Source organism: Amblyraja radiata, chromosome 24 (genome assembly GCF_010909765.2).
Source record: "Amblyraja radiata isolate CabotCenter1 chromosome 24, sAmbRad1.1.pri, whole genome shotgun sequence".
Lineage (NCBI taxonomy): Eukaryota > Metazoa > Chordata > Chondrichthyes > Rajiformes > Rajidae > Amblyraja > Amblyraja radiata.
This window is the reverse complement of record NC_045979.1, coordinates 37540858-37559729: the sequence shown is the minus strand read 5'-3', so window position 1 is coordinate 37559729 and position 18872 is coordinate 37540858. Positions and strand designations below refer to the sequence as shown.

General features: G+C 48.6%; 1 pseudogene; it reads right to left on the bottom strand.

The window, feature by feature from the left end:
• Positions 1 to 580: 580 nt before the first annotated feature.
• LOC116986655 lies at positions 581 to 14140 on the bottom strand (annotated as a pseudogene).
• Between the last annotated feature and the right edge of the window lie 4732 nt (positions 14141 to 18872).

The following is an 18872-nucleotide window of genomic DNA, read 5'->3' as shown; positions in this document are numbered from 1 at the left end:
GAGTCATCCAAACACAACTAGAGAGAGGTCCTGAACTACTATCTACCCCATTGATGACCCTCGGACTATCCTCGATCGGACTTTACTGGCTTTACCTTGCACTAAACATTATTCCCCTATCATGTATCTGTACACTGTGGATGGCTCGATTGTAATCATGTATTGTCTTTCCGCTGACTGGGTAACACGCAACAAAAGCTTTTCACTGTACCTGCAAGGAAGGTTGAGGTGGGGACCTCATTGAAACGTACAGAATAATGAAAAGGCATAGATAGAATGGATGTGGAGAGGATGTTTCCACTGGTGGGAGAGTCTAGGACCAGAGGGCACAGCCTCAGAATTAAAGGGCGCTTTTTTAGAAAGGAGGCGAGGAGGAACTTCTTTAGTCAGAGGGTGGTGAATCTGTGGAACTCATTGCCACAGAGGGCAGTGGAGGCCAAGTCAGTGGATATTTTTAAGGCAGAGATAGATAAATTCTAGAACGGTGTCAAGGGTTATGGGGAGAAGGCAGGAAAATGGGATTAAGAAGCAGAGATCAGCCATGATTGAACGGCGGAGTGGACTCGATGGGCCGAATGGCCTAATTCAACTCCTATAACAGGTGAACGTGGCACACGTGTCGATAAAGGAAACTGAACTAGCCCCAACTAGTGACGAATGCGGCGTTGGCAGTGGACACACACGCACCATGTTAAAGAAAGATGACTCGAGCTGCGTGGGCAAACTCCGGTGACCAGTGAACGCGTTCCACGCACCGTGGAAATCGTACGCCATCACGTTGAGAAAGTCCACGTATCTGTGGAAATAACCGCAGGTTTAGAAATCGCCGTCACTTCTTTGAAAAAACCCCCACAAATACTTGCATTTCCAAGACGTGATTCACACTCTCCACAGCCAGTGAAAGGTCGTCACCACTAGAATACGGGTGGTGAGTCCACGGAACTCAAGGCTGTGGAAGCCAAGTCCATGGATATTTTAAAGGCAGAGAATGGTAGATTCTTGATTAGTACGGGTGTTAGGGGGAGAAGTCCTGATCAGATATATCCGAGGACATTGCGGGAAACTAGAGAGGAAATTGCGGGAGTAATTGAGTAGAAGTTGGGAGGTCATGTTGCAGTTGTATAAGACGTTGGTGAGACTGCATTCAGAAGACTGCATACCCGCTGTGTTTCTCCAGCTTTTTTGTGTACATTCAGAATATTGTGTTCAGTTCGGGGCACCATGTTATCGGAGAGATATTGTCAAGCTTGAAAGGGTTTAGAGAAAAGATTTATGAGGATGTTGCCAGGACTAGATGGTGTGAGCTTTAGGGAGTGGTTGAGTAGGCGGGAGCGCAGGAGTATGAGGGGTGATCTTATAGAGGTGTATAAAATCATGAGAGGAATAGATCGGGTAGATGCACAGAGTCTCTTGCCCAGAGTTGGGGAATCGAGGACCAGAGAACACAGGTTCAAGGTGAAGGGGAAAAGATTTAATAGGAATCTAGGGGCGATGTACTTGTTACCGCCACCAAACATTCCTGTGATATCCAACCGTACAAACCGCACCCCCAAAAAATTCTACCATTGAAGAAATAATACTCACTGTCCAACTTTAATCATCTCGAAGCCAACCTCAAATTTATCTTTACTCGCGGGGAAAGCGGCTGAAAATAGTAGCCGCCGTTTCCCGCTTAGTTTTGTTTCCTCTTGCATGGCTTGTCTCAGTTCCTGGAAAAGAAACCAGCTTTTGGTGTGGAATAATAGAAACATAGAAAACAGGTGCAGGAGTCGGCCATTCAGCCCTTCGGGCCAGCACCGCCATTCAATATGATCATGGCTGATCATCCAAAACCAGTACCCTGCTTTCTCCCCATATCCCTTGATTCCGTTAGCCCTAAGGGCTAAATCTAACCCTCTGTTGAAAACATCCAGTGAATTGGCCTCCATTGCCATCTGTGGCAGAGTTCTGGAGATAACATATCTCTGATGTGTTATCTATTCTCATCCAATGTCTTCTACAATCCTCCGCTACATTCCCATCGAGTGTAGTTACATCAGCAAACTTGGAATGTGACATTCGGAACTTTTAGACAAAATGTGGACATAGATATGGTGGCATGGTGGCGCAGCGGGTAGAGCTGCTGCCTCACAGCGCCAGAGACCCGGGGGCTGTTTGTGTGCAGTTTGTATCTTCTCCCTGTGACCTGCGTGGGTTTTCTCCGGGTGCTCCGGTTTCCTCCCACACTCCAAACATGTACAGGTTTGTAGGTTTCAGTAAAAGTTATAAATAGCCCCTAGTATGTAGGATAGTGTCAGTGATAAGGGATCGCTGGTCGGCATGGACCCGATGGGCCAAAGGGCCGGTATCTCTGAACTAAACTAGTGCATGTGTGTGTTTGACATGTGCGTATCTGTGTACATGTCCTTGTGTGTGTGTGTGTGTATATCTATGTACGTGTTTGTGTATCTGTGTGTGTGTGTCCTTGTATGTGTGTATCTGTGTGTATATAGGTCTGTGTGTCTGCATGTTTCTGTATGTGTGTGTATGTCTATGTACATGTTTGCATATCTATGTACATGCGTGTGCATGTATATCTCTACACGAGTGTGTATGCATATCTATGTACACGCATGTGTCCACATATCTATGTACATGCGTGTGCATGTATATCTCTACACGAGTGTGTACGCATATCTATGTACATGCGTGTGTATGCATATCTATGTACATGCGTGTGCGTGTGTGTGTTGGGTGCCGGGCTTGCGCACAACATTGTGTTTGATATATTTGTTGGTTCCAGAGAAAGGTGTCCTAATAATTGAGTCCATTGGCCGTGACCTTGGCCCCGGGATCCATGACCAGACCGGATCTTTGCCACAAGAAGGGAAAGGGAGAAATAGAACATATTTCTACCCACCTTTAGTAGAAGTGTGTACCGTTTTTTATCTTCAAAGGAATTTTCTTTGGAGCCGGGATATTCCCAGACGAGGTCCAAGCCGTCGAAGTCGTGCTTCCTGAGGAATCTCGTGGCGGAGTTGATGAAGGTGGCACGGTTTTCCTTGCTGGCCGCGGTGCTGATCAACCTGCGGAGGAAGCGGGATGTTTACACTCCTCACACACTCTCCGCTAACCTTCCACATCTGGGACGGACGGAAGAGATCCCGGTGGAGAGCCCAGCCCTGAGATGGAGTGGGCAAACATTGCTAATCTACTTATGGGATGTTACACCATGGGGTGGCTCGGTGGTGCAGCAGGTAGCACTGCTGCCGTCTCACAGCTCCAGAGACCCAGGTTCAATCCTGACCTCAGGTGCTGTCTGCCCGGAGTTTGTACATTCTCCCTGTGACCGTGTGGGTTTCTTCCGGGTGCTCCAGTTTCCTCCCACATCCCAAAAAACGTACGGGGGGAACGTACAAACTTAGTACAGACAGCACCTGAGATCAGGATCGAACCCGGGTCTCTGGCGCTGTGAGGCAGCAACTCTACCGCTGCACCACCCTGCGGCCCTTCATTGTATTGTACGGTTATATCTGACCTGTTCTAGACATCATTCTACACAAAGCTTTTCCCTGAACCTCGGTAATAAAACCAAACCTAAACTTGGTCAAATAAAAACTGATGTGAAAGGCCGTCACTTTCACCTCGACTGTTGTCCAAGTTTGGACCAAGGCTGGGATGAGGTCTGGACCTGGAGCTGGTCTTTGGTGAACAAGCACGACCAGCTACCACTTCGACCACAACTTCACCAGCTGGTCAACACCGCGTGATGACTAAAGACCAATTTGTCCAACACTATTTCTACACAGACTGCTCTGGGTGCCTGGGGTGGTGCTGGTGATGGCAGAGAGGATAGTTTAAGAAAGGACTGCAGGTGCTGGAAAAATCGAAGGCAGACAGAAATGCTGGAGAAACTTAGCGGGTGAGGCAGCATCTATGGAGCGAAGGAATTGGCGACGTTTCGGGTCGAGACCCTTCTGCAGATAGGATAGTGGCATTTAAGAGGCTTTTAGCTCGGCATGGAGGGGATGGAGGGATACGGATCACGTGCAGGAAGAGGGGATTTGTTTAACTTGGCATCATGTTCAACATGGACATTGTGGGCCGAAGGGCCTGTTCCTTTGCTATTAACACACATTAGACGCAACTGTGCTGTCAAATGTTTTTGTGTTCCTTTGTGAGAGAAGGTTGCTGTTTGATATAATGTTCTCACCTCTATAGGGGCAGGAGATCCTGAAAGTTTAATGTGTTGGCAGCAAATGTGTTTGTGTGTTGATGTGCAAAGAACAAGAACATTTCATCCTTTCCAGAAGTTATTGTAACCTCCAGTGCTGGCCTTAATGAACATATTAACATTTCTACATGTACGAATCATTCAGCGAAACTAATAGCAATGTAAACTCTCAACCTGAATTATTGATTGAAAGATACATCATAGAAACAGGCCCTTCGGCCCACCAAGTCCGTGCCGACCATCAATCACCTGTTCACACTAGTTCTATGCTATCCCACTTTCCCATCCACTCCCTACACACTAGGGGACAATTTACAGAGGGGCCGATCAACCTACAAACCCGCACGTCTTTGGGATGTGGGAGGAAACCGGAGCTCCTGGAGGAAACCCACCCGGTCACAGGGAGAACGTGCAAACTCCACACAGACAGCACCTCAGGTTAGGATTTTAATTTGTTGAGGATTGAAAGAACGCATCCATTCGATTCTACACACCACCTCTGAAATTAAACTTGACCAAAGTGGCACAGCAGGTGGAGCCACTGCCTTGCAGTGCCAGAGACCCAGGTTCAATCCTGACCTCAGGTGCTGTCTGTGTGGAGTTTGCACGTTCTCCGCGTGACCGCGTGTGTTTCCTCCAGGAGCTCAAGTTTCCTCCCACATACCACTCTGACAATGGAGGAGGCCCAGGACAGAAAGGTCAGATTGGGAATGGGAGGGGGAGTTGAAGAGCTGAGCCACCGGGAGATCAGGTAGGTTAAGGCGGTCTGAGCTGAGGCGTTCAGAGAAACGATCGCCGAGCCTGCGCTTGGTCTCGCCGATATACAGGAGTCCACACCTGCAACAGGTGCAGTAGATGAGGCTGAAGAAAACATTACCTTTCAGGATTAAATCCTCCAATAGCCAGGAGCGTCCTCAAGTTTGGATTCCTGTCAGTAAAACAACATTTATCATGATTAATATCTCATTTTAGTGACCAACATAAACCAAATGTCCCAACCCTGGAATCATCACGGAAACAGGCCCTTCAGCCCAACTTGCCCATGCTGACCAAGTTCCCCCATCTACACTAGACCCATCTATCTATGGTTAGCCCATATCCCCCTAAACCTTTTCTCTCTACATCCCTGTCCAAATGTCTGCAAGTGCTGCTATAGTCCCTGCCTCAACTACCTCCTCTGGCAGCTCGTCCCATGCACCCACCACCCTCAGAGTACAAATGTTGCCCCTCAGGTTCCTATTAAACCTTTCCCCTCTTACATGAAACCTATGTCCCCTGGTTCTTGATTCCGCCGCTCTGGGTAAAAGATTCTGTTCATTCACCCTATAAATTCCCCTCGTGATTTTATAAGATCATCCTTTATCTTCCTGCACTCCAAGGATTAAGGTCGTATCCTGCCCATCCTCTCCCTGTGACTCAGGCCCCTCGAGTCCTGGGCGGCACGGTGGCGCAGCGGGTAGAGCTACATCCTCACAGCACCAGGGACCCGGGTTCGATCCCGACTACGGGTGCTGTCTGTGCGGAGTTTGTACGTTCTCCCCGTGACCTGCGTGGGTTTTCTCCGAGATCTTCAGTTTCCTCCCACACTCCAAAGACGTACAGGTTTGTAGGTTAATTGGCTTGGTATAAGTGTAGAATTGTCCCTAGTGTGTGTAGGACAGTGCTAGTGTGCGGGGATCGTTGGTCGGCGCGGACTCGATGGGCCGAAGGGCCTGTTTCAGCGCTGTCTTGATGGACATGCGCTGGTATCTGGGGACGGGCTCGGCTTGGCTCCTGCTTGTTGGATCTTCATCAGTGGACTGCCAGCTCTCTCTAGTGGCAGGAAGTCCATGATTCCCAGCTGAAGCTTGATGGTGTGGCCAACATTCCTCCCTCCTACCACATACTCACTCAATCCCTGCACTCCAGCACGCCATCCCAATATTCCTGAGCCCACTAAATGTTGCTCTTTCCATTTCACCTCTTCAATTATAGTAAAGTCTAGAAGTGGAATTAGTAAATATACTAGTAATGCTGGTGAACAGTAGTAGAGTTAGTAAATGGACTGGTAATGCTAGTAATGTAAGTAAGTAGAGAAACTAGTGATGTGGGGGGATAGTAATGATATTAATTAATGTAATAGTACTTTGAATAATGTTTAAGAAGGAACTGCAGATGCTGGAAAATCGAAGGTAGACAAAAATGCTGGAGTAACTCAGCGGGTGAGGCAGCATCTATGGAGCGAAGGAAATAGGCTACGTTTCGGGTCGAGACCCTTCTTCAGACTGATGTGGGGGTGGGGGGTGGGAAGAAGAATGGAAGAGGCGGAGGCAGTGGGCTGTGGGAGAGCTGAGAAGGGGAGGGGAAAGAGGGAGAATGCAGGGACTACCTGAAATTGGAGAAATCAATGTTCATACCGCTGGGGTGTAAACTGCCCAAGCGAAATATGAGATGCTGCTCCTCTAATTTATAGTGAGCCTCACTCTGGCCATGGAGGAGGCCCAGGACCGAAAGGTTGGATTCGGAATGGGAGGGGGAGTTGAAGTGCTGGGCCACCGGGAGATCAGGTTTAAGTGTTTAAATGACAGACACTGGATGGAAATGGTCAAAAAGAAAGTTGTCAGATTGATGAGCACTGGAATGTGATTGGTTGAGTGTGGAGTGGGGCCAACACCAACGTTAACAGGCCCAGGAATCTGATGGTATCTACAGAAAGGGGAGGAAGGGGAGGAGGAAGAGCAGGCGCTGGCTTTCATTGGTGACTCTGGGCCTTGCTGCCACCATGGGCCTCACTTTGTGGATCTCCATCTCTCTCGTGGCCTTGCCTGCTGTAACTAGAACAAGCCTCCTCATGTCCAACAACAATATTCCAGCCGTCACCATTCACTAAAAACTCAACTGGTCCATCGCGCCAAACCCGTGGCCGCAAGGTGTTGCAGCGGGTGGAGCTGCTGCTTCACAGCGCCAGAGACCCGGGTTCGACCCTGACCTCAGGTGCTGTCTGTGTGGAGTTTGCACGTTCTCCCTGTGACCCGCGTGAGTTTTCTCCCGGTGCTCCGGTTTCCTCCGAAGGAACGTTTGCGAAGGAACTGCAGATGCTGGAAAATCGAAAGTAGACAAAAATGCTGGAGGAACTCAGTGGGTGCGGCAGCATCTATGACATTTCTCCAGCATTTTTGTCTACCAGGTTTGTAGATTAATTGGCTTTGGTAAAATTGTCCCTGGTGTGTGTACGAGAGTGCGAGTGTACGGGGAGATTGCTGGTCGGTGCAGACTCGGTGGGTCGAAGGGCCTGTTTCTATGCTCTAGCTCCAAACTATGATAGCTCAGCGCTGACCTACACACGGTTAAATCGGGAAGGGTCTCCAATGAGGTCGATGGTAGCTCAGGCCCACTCCGGAGCAGGGAGGGATAATAATTGCTGGCCTTTACAGAATAAAAACAGTACCATTCTCCAGTCCTGAACACATTCTTGTAACTCTTCTCTTAATTCCTCATCTTAGTGAGATCACATCCGTACTGAAGTCAACAAATTAAATTGATCCTTAACTGGTGCGGTCTCACAGCCACTGGGAGATTCATTAGTTATTAATTCTTGATTGATTCTTGATTAGTGCGGGTGTCGGGGTTATGGGGGGAAGGCAGGAGAATGGGGTTAGGAGGGAGAGATAGATCAGCCATGATTGAATGGCGGAGTAGACTTGATGGGCCGAATGGCCTAATTCTGCTCCTATTTCTTATGATCTTATGATTGCGAGGGGTTTTGATAATGGAACTGAAGGTGACCATGGTTATAATGGTATATGGACACACTGATCTGTTCTGTATTTATTTACGTCTACTATATTCTGTTGTGCTGAGTGAGGCCGGAGGAGAGGAGAGGGAACTGGGATCTGGTCCACTGTGCCCTCCAGCTCGGCTGTGGGAGGCTCCCAGTTCCCAGGGACCAATGGTCGTGTGGATCGACCAGGGCAAGGAGAGGGTCGTGCGTTCACTGGTCGATCCACACGACCAAGGAAGGCGACGGATGCCTGGGACTCGCCTGGATCGGGACCCGCTCTACGAGACACAGAACACAGGCTGGACTTGGAAAAATGGTGCCAAAACATGCGCCTCTTGCATGCAGGATCTATTTCTGTACACTTGCTAATCGGGGATGTGCTTAGGAACCGAAATACTCCACTGGGAAAGAGTCAGCTGTGGACACCAACAAATGATCAACAAATGATCAACAAGCTCATCGGGAAGGCTGGCTCCACCCTGGGGCTGGAGTTGGAGTCGGATTCACGGGAGGTTGGTCTTGGAGGGGAGGATGCTCCACAAACTGCGGAACATCCTGGACAATACAGCTCACCCCCTCCATGACACACTGGTCAACCTGAGGAGCACCTTCAGCAACAGACTGGTTCCACCAAGATGCAGCACAGAACGCCACAGGAGATCCTTCTTCCCTGTGGCTATCAAACTGTACAACTCCTCCCCCTTCTGTCGTGGGGTAGACTGAGACTGACTCCCCCCCCCCCCCCCCCCCCCCCCCCCCCCCCAATCCTTTCCACTCGTCACTTTAATTTCATGTTTCATGTATCTTGGGAAACACTTGGGAAACAAGGAAACACTTTTTCTCACAGAGAGTGGTGAGTCTGTGGAATTCTCTGTCTCAGAGGGCGGTGGAGGCGGGTTCTCTGGATGCTTTCAAGAGAGAGCTAGATAGGCTCGTAAAGATAGCGGAGTCAGGGGATATGGGGAGAAGGCAGGAACGGGGTACTGATTGGGGATGATCAGCCATGATCACGTTGAATGGCGGTGCTGGCTCGAAGGGCCGAATGGCCTCTACTCCTGCACATATTGTCTATTGTATTATTGTCTATCTTGTGTGTTTATGACAGTTGGCAGATCAATTTCCCTCCTGGGATAAATAAAGTTCAACAGTATCGTATCGTAAAAGCACCATTGAACATTGCTTCCACACTTGCTCCGGTTAAGAGATCACTTTGTAAGTCAAGAATCTCCTTTTGGGAATATTTAACTTAAATAGGTTACGTTTCATGTTCCTCCTGTCTTCTCAGCAAAGTCACACAATGTCTCTAATTGCTTTTAAGACAACAAATTAACTTCTGTTTAGATCCTCAAGACACTCAGTTAGTTCCTGTTATTTGATAAATGTTTAAACAACTATCTTCCAATCATTTATTTAGACAAGGCTGAGCACGTATTTTATCTGCTCGTTGCAACTATGTTCTAAGTCGGTGCAGACTCACCCGGTTCAAATCCCACCCCAGGGCAAACCTGAGCCCCAGCTTGGGACCTCCCCTCCCGCCCATCGACTCCATCTACACCTCACGCTGCCTCGGCAAGGCCAACAGCATCATGAAGGACCAGTCTCACCCCGGTCACTCCCTCTTCTCCCCTCTCCCATCAGGAAAGAGTGTGAAAATGCACACCTCCAGATTCAGAGACTACCCGGCTGTTATCAGGCAACTGAACCATTCTATCACCAACTAGAGAGCGGTCCTGACCTCCCATCCACCTCATTGGAGACCCTCGGACTATCTTTAATCAGACTTTACTGGACTTTATTTTGCACTAAACATTATTCCCAATATCCAGCATCTGTACACTGTGGACAATGGATTGTAATCATGTATAGATTCTTTCCACGGAACACCCAGAGAAAATCCATGCGGTCACAGTGAGAACGTACAAATTCTGTACAGTAGTCAGGATCGAACCCGGGTCTCAGGCTTTGTGAGGCAGCAACTCTACCGCTGCGCCACCGTGCTGCCTGTTAGGTTCTGTGGCTGTGCTCACGTTCCTGACCTGCATTAGACATAGTGTTGACAACTGTCCCGTATTAGCCGGGACATCCCGTATATTGGTCTAAATTGGTTTGCCCCGTACGGGACCGCCCTTGTCCCGTATTTGACCGCTACTACTCGGGTCGGGTTGGAGCGCCGCGTCCGGCCCCGCCTCACCCGTCCCGACATAGTGCAGCCCATGGAGTGCAGCAGCAGCAGCAACAGCAGCGCCTCGCCCGTGGCCCCGTCGGTCGGTCGGCAGCCCGGCCAGCTGTCCGACCTTCGGACCTTCGCTTACCGCCGACACCACCACCACCCCTCCTTCTCACGGCCGATCATCGGTTCATGAGTTAGACGGGGCGCCGGACTTTGCGCGCGGCCCCCAGGCCAAAACTCCTCAGCTGGCCCCGCCGGCTGGGCTTTGTGTGTAGTCCAGCACCCGGGGCCAACTCATCATTCACCCAGCCACGGCCAAGTCGGTTAACAAATTGCCGTTGGGAATTTGTCCCGTATTTTTACCTTTTGTCCCTTATTTGGGAGTGAGAAAGTTGGCAACCCTAACTGGACAGTGTGTGGAATATCCAATTGTATTATTTTCTTGAGTTAGGAAGAGGGACATATTGGGATTAGCTCCTATCTTTTAATGGCTGAGGCGAGTTTTATTGGAAAAAAATATGCACTTGGACAACTTGGAGAAAAACCACGAAACTCAGAGAGCCTTCAACGGAAAAATCACAACATGTTCCCGGAGTTGGGGGAGTCCAGAACCAGGGGCCACAGTTTAAGAATAAGGAGTAAGCCATTTAGAACGGCTTTTTCTCACGGAGAGTGGTGAGTCTGTGGAATTCTCTGCCTCAGAGGCAGGTTCTCTGGATGCTTTCAAGAGAGAGCTGTATAGGGCTCTTAAAAATAGCGGAGTCAGAGGATATGGGGAGAAGGCAGGAACGGGGTACTGATTGGGGATGATCTGCCATGATCACATTGAATGGCGGTGCTGGCTCGAAGGGCCAAATGGCCTACTCCTGCACCTGTTTTCTATTGTCTATTGAAATGTAGATGCTGGTTTACAAAAAATATACCCAGAGTGCTGGAGTAACTCAGCGGGTCAGGCAGCATCTGTGGAGAACATGGATAGGTGACGTTTTGGGTCAGGACCCTTCTTCAGCGATAGGTGGATACAGATGAGGGAGGTTCGACTGGCAGGTGCTTGGACAAAGGCCAGAGATGAAGAAACAAAACAGGCTGTGAGATAAGTAGATAAGGACAGAGAGGCGCGAATTGTGAAGCCAGAGGAGCAGATTTAGGTGGGAGGTGAAAGGGGGGGGGGGGGGTAATGTACAGGAGACATGTGTGCGTATCCAGGTGGATCTGGGCAGAGAGGGGATGTTGCCAAACGTACACTGGTCAGCATCAGTGTGAGTGGGAGTAGAGAGAGACTGTGGGGATTGTTGGGGTGGGAGGTGGCTAGAATTTCAAGTGAAGGATAAGAACAACAGTGTGCGTGTGGGGGGGGGGGGGGGGGGAGGAAGTGGTGGAACCCAGAACTTCAGCTGAGAAATACGTGACTCACTTTTTCTTGAGACCATTGAATGAGATGTAGAGTTCCTCGTCGTTGGGTTCCTTGATGGAGATCTTGTAGGTGTTGTCGATGATGGCAAAGGCGTAGATGAGGTGGGTGCAGAGACAAGGCGGGATGTTCTCTGGGACAAACCTGCCGATGGTCGCTCGATGTTGAGCCCAGTTGGTGAAGTAACAGAAGAGTTTGTAAGCCGTGCCTGAACTCAGAAACAAAACACACACAATGGCGTTAACATTGGGACACACGGAACTGCAGATGCTGGCTTACATACAAAACGCACAGAGTGCTGGAGTAACTCAGCAGGTCAAGCAGCATCTCTGGAGAACATGGATTGATGACGTTTCAGGTCAGGTCCCTTCTTTTTCTCTACATGTTCTCCACAGATGCTGCCTGACCCGCTGAGTTACTCCAGCACTCTGTGAAACGTCACCTATCCATGTTCTCCACAGATGCTGCCTGACCCGCTGAGTTACTCCAGCACTCTGTGAAACGTCACCTATCCATGTTCTCCACAGATGCTGCCTGACCCGCTGAGTTACTCCAGCACTCTGTGAAACATCACCTATCCATGTTCTCCACAGATGCTGCCTGACCCACTGAGTTATGGTGCAGCAGCATCTATGGAGCTAGGGAAATAGGCAACGTTTCGGGCCGAAACCCTTCTGGAAATAGGCAACGTTTTGGGCCGAAACCCAGAAGGGTTTCGGCCCGAAATGTTGCCTATTTCCTTAGCTCCATAGATGCTGCTGCACCCGCTGAGTTACTCCAGCACTCTGTGAAACGTCACCTATCCATGTTCTCCACAGATGCTGCCTGACCCGCTGAGTTACTCCAGCACTCTGTGAAACATCACCTATCCATGTTCTCCACAGATGCTGCCTGACCCACTGAGTTATGGTGCAGCAGCATCTATGGAGCTAGGGAAATAGGCAACGTTTCGGGCCGAAACCCTTCTGGAAATAGGCACTTGGGCTCGACCCATTCCACCAAAATCCCTCCCTCCAGCATTACATTTCACTCCTCCTCTTCTCTCCTTATCTGACGCCCTTTTGTCTCCTGTTCACCAACGGCCTTTGTCACTTACTCCACCCATCTGCCAACCACCCCCTTCACCTGTACCCACCTGTCACTCGGCCCCACCTCTCTCTTCCAGCCTTCTCTAACCCCCCCCCCCCCCCCCCCTCGGCTCCAGCAGTCTGAAGAAGGTTCCTGACCCGAAATGGTGCCTGTCCTTTCCCTCCACAGATGCTGCCCGACTTGCTGAGTTCCTCCAGCAGTTTGTGTTTTACATTAACAAAGCTGTTTCCATTTCTGCTCAGTGCCACAATCACCCTGCACCAGAAGCACGACTTACCCAGTTGTAGCTGAGACAAGAGGAAGAATCCGGCTGGATAAAGGAGAGAGAAAAAAACTTGAGGTTTATTCAAGTACGTTTGCTGCAGAATACAATAATGTGCTTTAAATTGTGAAAATGTTTTCACACGTCACAAGTTACAGGGGTAGAATTAGGCCATTCGGCCCATCATGTTCACTCCACCATTTAATCATGGCCGATCTCTGCCTCCTAATCCCATTCTCCTGCCTTCTCCCCAAAACCCTTGACACCCGTTCTAATCAAGAATGTGTTTATCTCTGCCTTAAAAATATCCACTGACTTGGCCTACACAGCCGTCTGTGGCAATGAGCTCCACAGATTCACCACCCTCTGACTAAAGAAGACTGACTAACTACGCTGAATAAAGATATTGTAGTATTGTGTTGATTTATTCTTTTCAACATAAGTTACAGGTGGTGCAGCGGGTAGAGCTGCTGCCTCACAGCGCCGGAGACCCGGGTTCGATCCTGACTATGGGTTGCTGTCTGTACGGAGTTTGCACGTTCTCCCTGTGACCGCGTGGGTTTTCTCCGGGTGCTCCGGTTTCCTCCCACACTCCAAAGACGTACAGGTTTTTATGCTAAGTAGCTTGTGTAAAATTGCAAATTGTCCCTGGTGTGTGTAGGGTAGTGTTAGTGTACGGGGTGATCACTGGTCAGCACGGACTCGGTGGGCCGAAGGGCCTGTTTTCGCGCTGTATTTCTAAACTAAACTAAGTTCTGAGAAAGTACAGTTTATTCCATATGACAAATTTGTGGGTGTTGCTTTGTGAATTCTATATCCCATCTCCAACATCCCTCTTGAAGCTCATTCCATGTACCTACCACCTACTCTGTGAAATGTTGCCTCTCAAGTCCCTTTTAATATTCCCCCTCTCACCTTTATATCTGCTGTCAATGGAGAAATACTGTGAGCACCTTCCTTATCTCCCCTCATCATTCACCAACCTCCGTGAGGTCTCCCCTCCTACGCACCATTGAGAACAACCCCAGCCTATCTAATCTCTCCTTGTAGCTGAGAACCCCCATTCCAGGCGGCATCCCGGTGAACCTCGACTCCACCTTCTCTGGGCTCATCCATGTTTTGTGTCGTGTGCGGTGACAGGAATTCAGCAAAATATTCCCGTTGTGGCTTAATCCGTAATGCACCTGGGCTGAATCAATGCTGACAACTGTACTCTGCACTCTGCATCTTGCCATTTGTTCAAGAGTCGAGTGTTTTATTGTCATTTGTCCCAGATAGAACAATGACATCCTTACTTGCTGCAGCACAACACAATGTGTAAACATAATAAATAATATAACAAAAACACAGAAAAAAGAACAAATGATAACAGTGCAATAATAATAATAATAATAATAATAATAATAGTCTATTGTAGTTCAGAGCATATGAGGTTGTCGTGTTTAATAGCCTGATGGCTGTACTTGAATTTAACTTGTTGGTGTGTGTCTTTATATACATATGTGCATGTGTGTGTTTATGTTTGTGTGTGTGTATATATACACATATATATGTATATACACACACACATATACATACACGCGCACACAAACACATATATATGTATATATGCACACACGGGATATCTAAATCCAAATGTTATTAGTTATTTATGTTATGACATCGGTTGGAAGCTGCAAATCAAATCTCGTTACGCTTATGTGCAATGACAATAAAATATATTATTATTATTATTATTACATGCGTATGTATAGACATATATATATATATATATACACACACACACACACACACATATATATACACACATATATATATACATATACGCACACACACACACACACACACACACACACACACACACACACACACACACACACACACACACACACACACACACACACACACACACACACACACACACACACACACACACACACACACACACACACACACACACACACACACACACACACACTTGATATTGATATCCAGCAAGCTAAATACTTTCTTCACTACCTTTCCCACCTGTGTCACCATTTTCAGGGAGCTATGAACTTACACCTCAAGGTCCCTCTGTACATCAATGTTTCTAAGCTCCCTGCCATTTCCTGTACATATCTGGCCAGTATTAGATGCCGGGATTAAATCACAGTGTCACAGGGTCATACCGCACAGAAACAGACCCTTTGACCAAATGACCAAAGCTGGTGAAAGTGCCCGCGTTTGGCCGCTGTCCCTCTGAATCCTGTTCATGTACCTGTCTGAATATCATTTAACCGTTATAACAGTACCTGCCTCAACCACTTCTTCTGGCAGCTCATTCCATATACCCTGTGTGAAATGTTGCCGCTCAGGTTCGCCATCATCCCAGGCCCAGACCATTTACTGTGCAAGTCCTGCCCTGGTTTCATCAGCATGCAGATGACCAAGTTAAATTCCATCTGCCATCCTTTGCCCAGTTCCCCAGTTGATCTGAACCCTGCAGTAATCTAGTGTCCATTCTGCCACCATTTTTGGGGAAATCTGCAAAATTACTCACCATGTTAACGACATTTTCATCCAAATCGTTAATGTAGATAACAAAGACCAATGGACAGGACTGAACCCTGAAACACACCACTGGTCACAAGCCTCCAGTCTGGTACAGCCCTCCACTATCCCGCTGTGAATCGCAACAAGCCAATGTAGCATTCAGTTAGCCAGCTCACCCTATATACGTGTAAGAAGGAACTGCAGATGCCTGTTTAAACCGAAGATAGATACAAAAAACTGGAGTAACTCAGCAGGACAGGCAGCAACTCTGGAGAGAAGGAATGGGTGACGTTTTGGGTCGAGACTGTCTGAAGAAGGGTCTCGACCAGAAACGTCACCCATTCCTTCTCTCCAGAGATGCTGCCTGTCCCGCTGAGTTACTCCAGCTTTTTGTGTCTATCTTCACCCTGTATACGTGCGATTTCACCTTCCGGACTAGCCTAATGTGTAGGACCTTGTCAAATCTATGTCGATACCTTAGGTGCAAGAAGAGCCCTGACCCAAAATACCATCTGTCCTTTCCCTCCACAGATGCTGCCTGACCCACTTACTCCAGCACTTTGCCTTTTCCTCAAGATTTCAGCAGCTGCAATTTCTTGTATGTCTGGAAGATTAACAATATTGTTTTCATTACATTTCATGGCTTTAATTAAAAAGAAACATATACTTACCTATTAAAAATAATCCTCCCTTCATGTTTTGGGTAGTGGGTTGTGTACGGGGCCCTCCTGCTTCCAACCCTTAATGAAAATGAAGGATCAGAGAGACCACGCACCAACTCACACCTACAACAGATAATCATTGACATGAAAGTTAAGGAGAGGGCCAATAGATAAAAGAATGGTAAACCTTTGGAATAGGCTTCTGGTTAATGAGCAGGAGTTAATGACATCAAAGTAGAACACCTTGCGCTGTTTGTCACATTGAGTGAATTGGGATTAGTTTATATTTGTCCCTGTGAGGGGTACTGGTTTTGTTTATCATTGTCTTGTGTGTGTGGCACTCTGACAGGGTCAACATTTAATGGCCTCTGGTCAAAGCCATTTGGTGCAATTGAGTGGCGAGCATCCATTTGTTCTAAACCATCCCGTGGTTTTAATGGGTTTTTCTGCAGATGAGCAGCCCACTTCAAAGAGCCGCAATTCATGGTGTATGTTTTACCGACGCACCCTGCTCATGTCTTTTCATCGAAATCCATCAGTGGGATCCTCTGTGCCACTCATTTCAGTTTATCTGCAAACTGACTCTTACCTGATCTCCCGGTTGCCAAAGACCTTTACTTCCCCCCACACCCTCCCATTCACCCCACTGACCTTCCTGTCCTGGATAGCTTTTTGTGTCTATCTTCACTGCACTAACAAGATTGTCATCCAAATCGTTAAAGCAGGCAACTCATCACAATGACCAATAGATCCCTCTTTCACATCACTAGTTCATACCTCCGGTCTGTACAACAACCCTCCACAACCACCATCTGACTCCCATAAAGCCATTTAGCATCTAGTTAGTTAGTTAACTTGGATATATTTAAGGTGGAGATTGATAGATTCTTGATTAGTATGGGTATCAGGGTTTATGGGGAGAAGGCAGGAGAATGGGGTTGAGAGGGAAAGATAGATCAACCATGATTGAATGGCAGAGTAGACGCGATGGGCCGAATGGCCTAAGTCTGTTCCTATCACTTGTGAACATGAGCTCACCCAGGATCCTGTCTGGACTCGCCTACCTGTAGGCAGGGCCGGCCTTAAGCCAATTGGATCAATTGCTCCCAATTGGGCCCCGCACCAGAGTAATCTACTCTCGGCTCGGGTAGATCTACGCCAGGTGGAGGGGGGAGAGAGGGGTGGAGAGAGAGTAGAGGGGTGGAGAGGGAAGAAAGGGGTAGACGGGGAGGGGGGTGTGAGGGGGAATGGAGGAGGGGGAGGAGGGTCGTTCCCTCATGGTCCCGGGGCAGCACTCCCGCCCCTCCAGTCGCCGTGCTTCACGCACATAGCCCCGGCTCCTCCCCGGGGAGACGTGGTGAACAATACAGGGATGGCCGGGCCGGGGGTTGGAGCAACGTTTACAAACCTCGGCCTCAGCTCACACCCGTCCGCCCGGACCCCGGCATCCGCTCCTGTCACCGGCCCTCTCCCTCCCTTCTCTCCTTCCCTTCTTCCCTCCCTCCCTTCTCTCCTTTCTCTCTCTCTTTTCCCTTCTCCCCATCCCTCCCTCCCTTCTTTCTCTCCTTCCTCCCTTCTTTCTCTCCTTCCCTCCCTCCCTTCTTTCTCTTCTTCCCTCCCTTTTCTCCTTCCCTTCTTCCCTCCCTCCCTTCTCTCCTTCCTCCCTTCTCTCCCTCCCTCCATTCTCTCTTCCCTCCCACACGCACGCATGCGCACACACACACACACACACACACAAACGGCCAAAGCGTAGGATGGGGCTGAAGCCCAAAATTTAATGCCTGGACTGGCTTTTCGCCAATGGTTATTGGTTTTCCGGAATCTAGTTAATTGAATAACTTTTTTTTCAGTCACTAAAACAAGTGATATTGTAACTATTTACTTTTCATAGGTGATCTACACATTTTGTTTGTTACTTGTAGGCTTACATGTGTGCAATTTTATATTAAAATGTAGCTTAGATCTGTTTGGTCCATGAACTCGCAGGCACTTTTTAAGCGCACATTTTGATTACTTTCCATTCTACCATAGAGATATGAAGACTATAATAGGCTTTATTTATATTTCTACGATTCTACAGACCTTGGCTGGGAACCTGGGGCTCACCAAAATTGTTCCCAATTGGGCCCCGCACCTCCTAAGGCCGGCCCTGCCTGTAAGGCCAGGCTACAGTCTATGTAGACCCTTTAAGACTTGGTGCACGGTGGCGCAGCAGTAGAGTTAAGGGCCTGTCCCACCTGGGCGTTATTTGTGCGTCATTTCCGCATGGCGCGTGGTGAGACGTGGAGGCGAAGGCAGTGACGCGGATTTTGGGATTCACATAATCTTCGCACGACACCTGCGTGACGGGCAAATTACGCCCAAGTGGGACAGGCCCTTTATGGTGCCAGAGAACCAGGTTCGATCCTGACTACGGAGTTTCTCCCTGTCTGTACAGAGTTTGTACGTTCTCCCAGTGACCACGTAGGTTTTATCCAGGACCTCCGGTTTCCTCACACACTCCAAAGGTTTGTACAGGTTTGCAGGTTAATTGGCTTGGTAAAGATTGTAAGATGTCCCTAGTGTGTGCAGGATAGTGCTAGTGTAGGGGTGATCGCTGGTCGGCGCGGACTCTGTGGGTCGAAGGGGCTGTTTCCGCACTGCATCTCTAAACTAAACTCAAGAGGAGTTCGAACCCAAAACATAATCTATCCATTCCCTGCACAGATTCTCGCCCTTAAATGCTTGTCCAATCTCCCCTTAAATGCACCCCCACTGTTCTCTGTGGAAA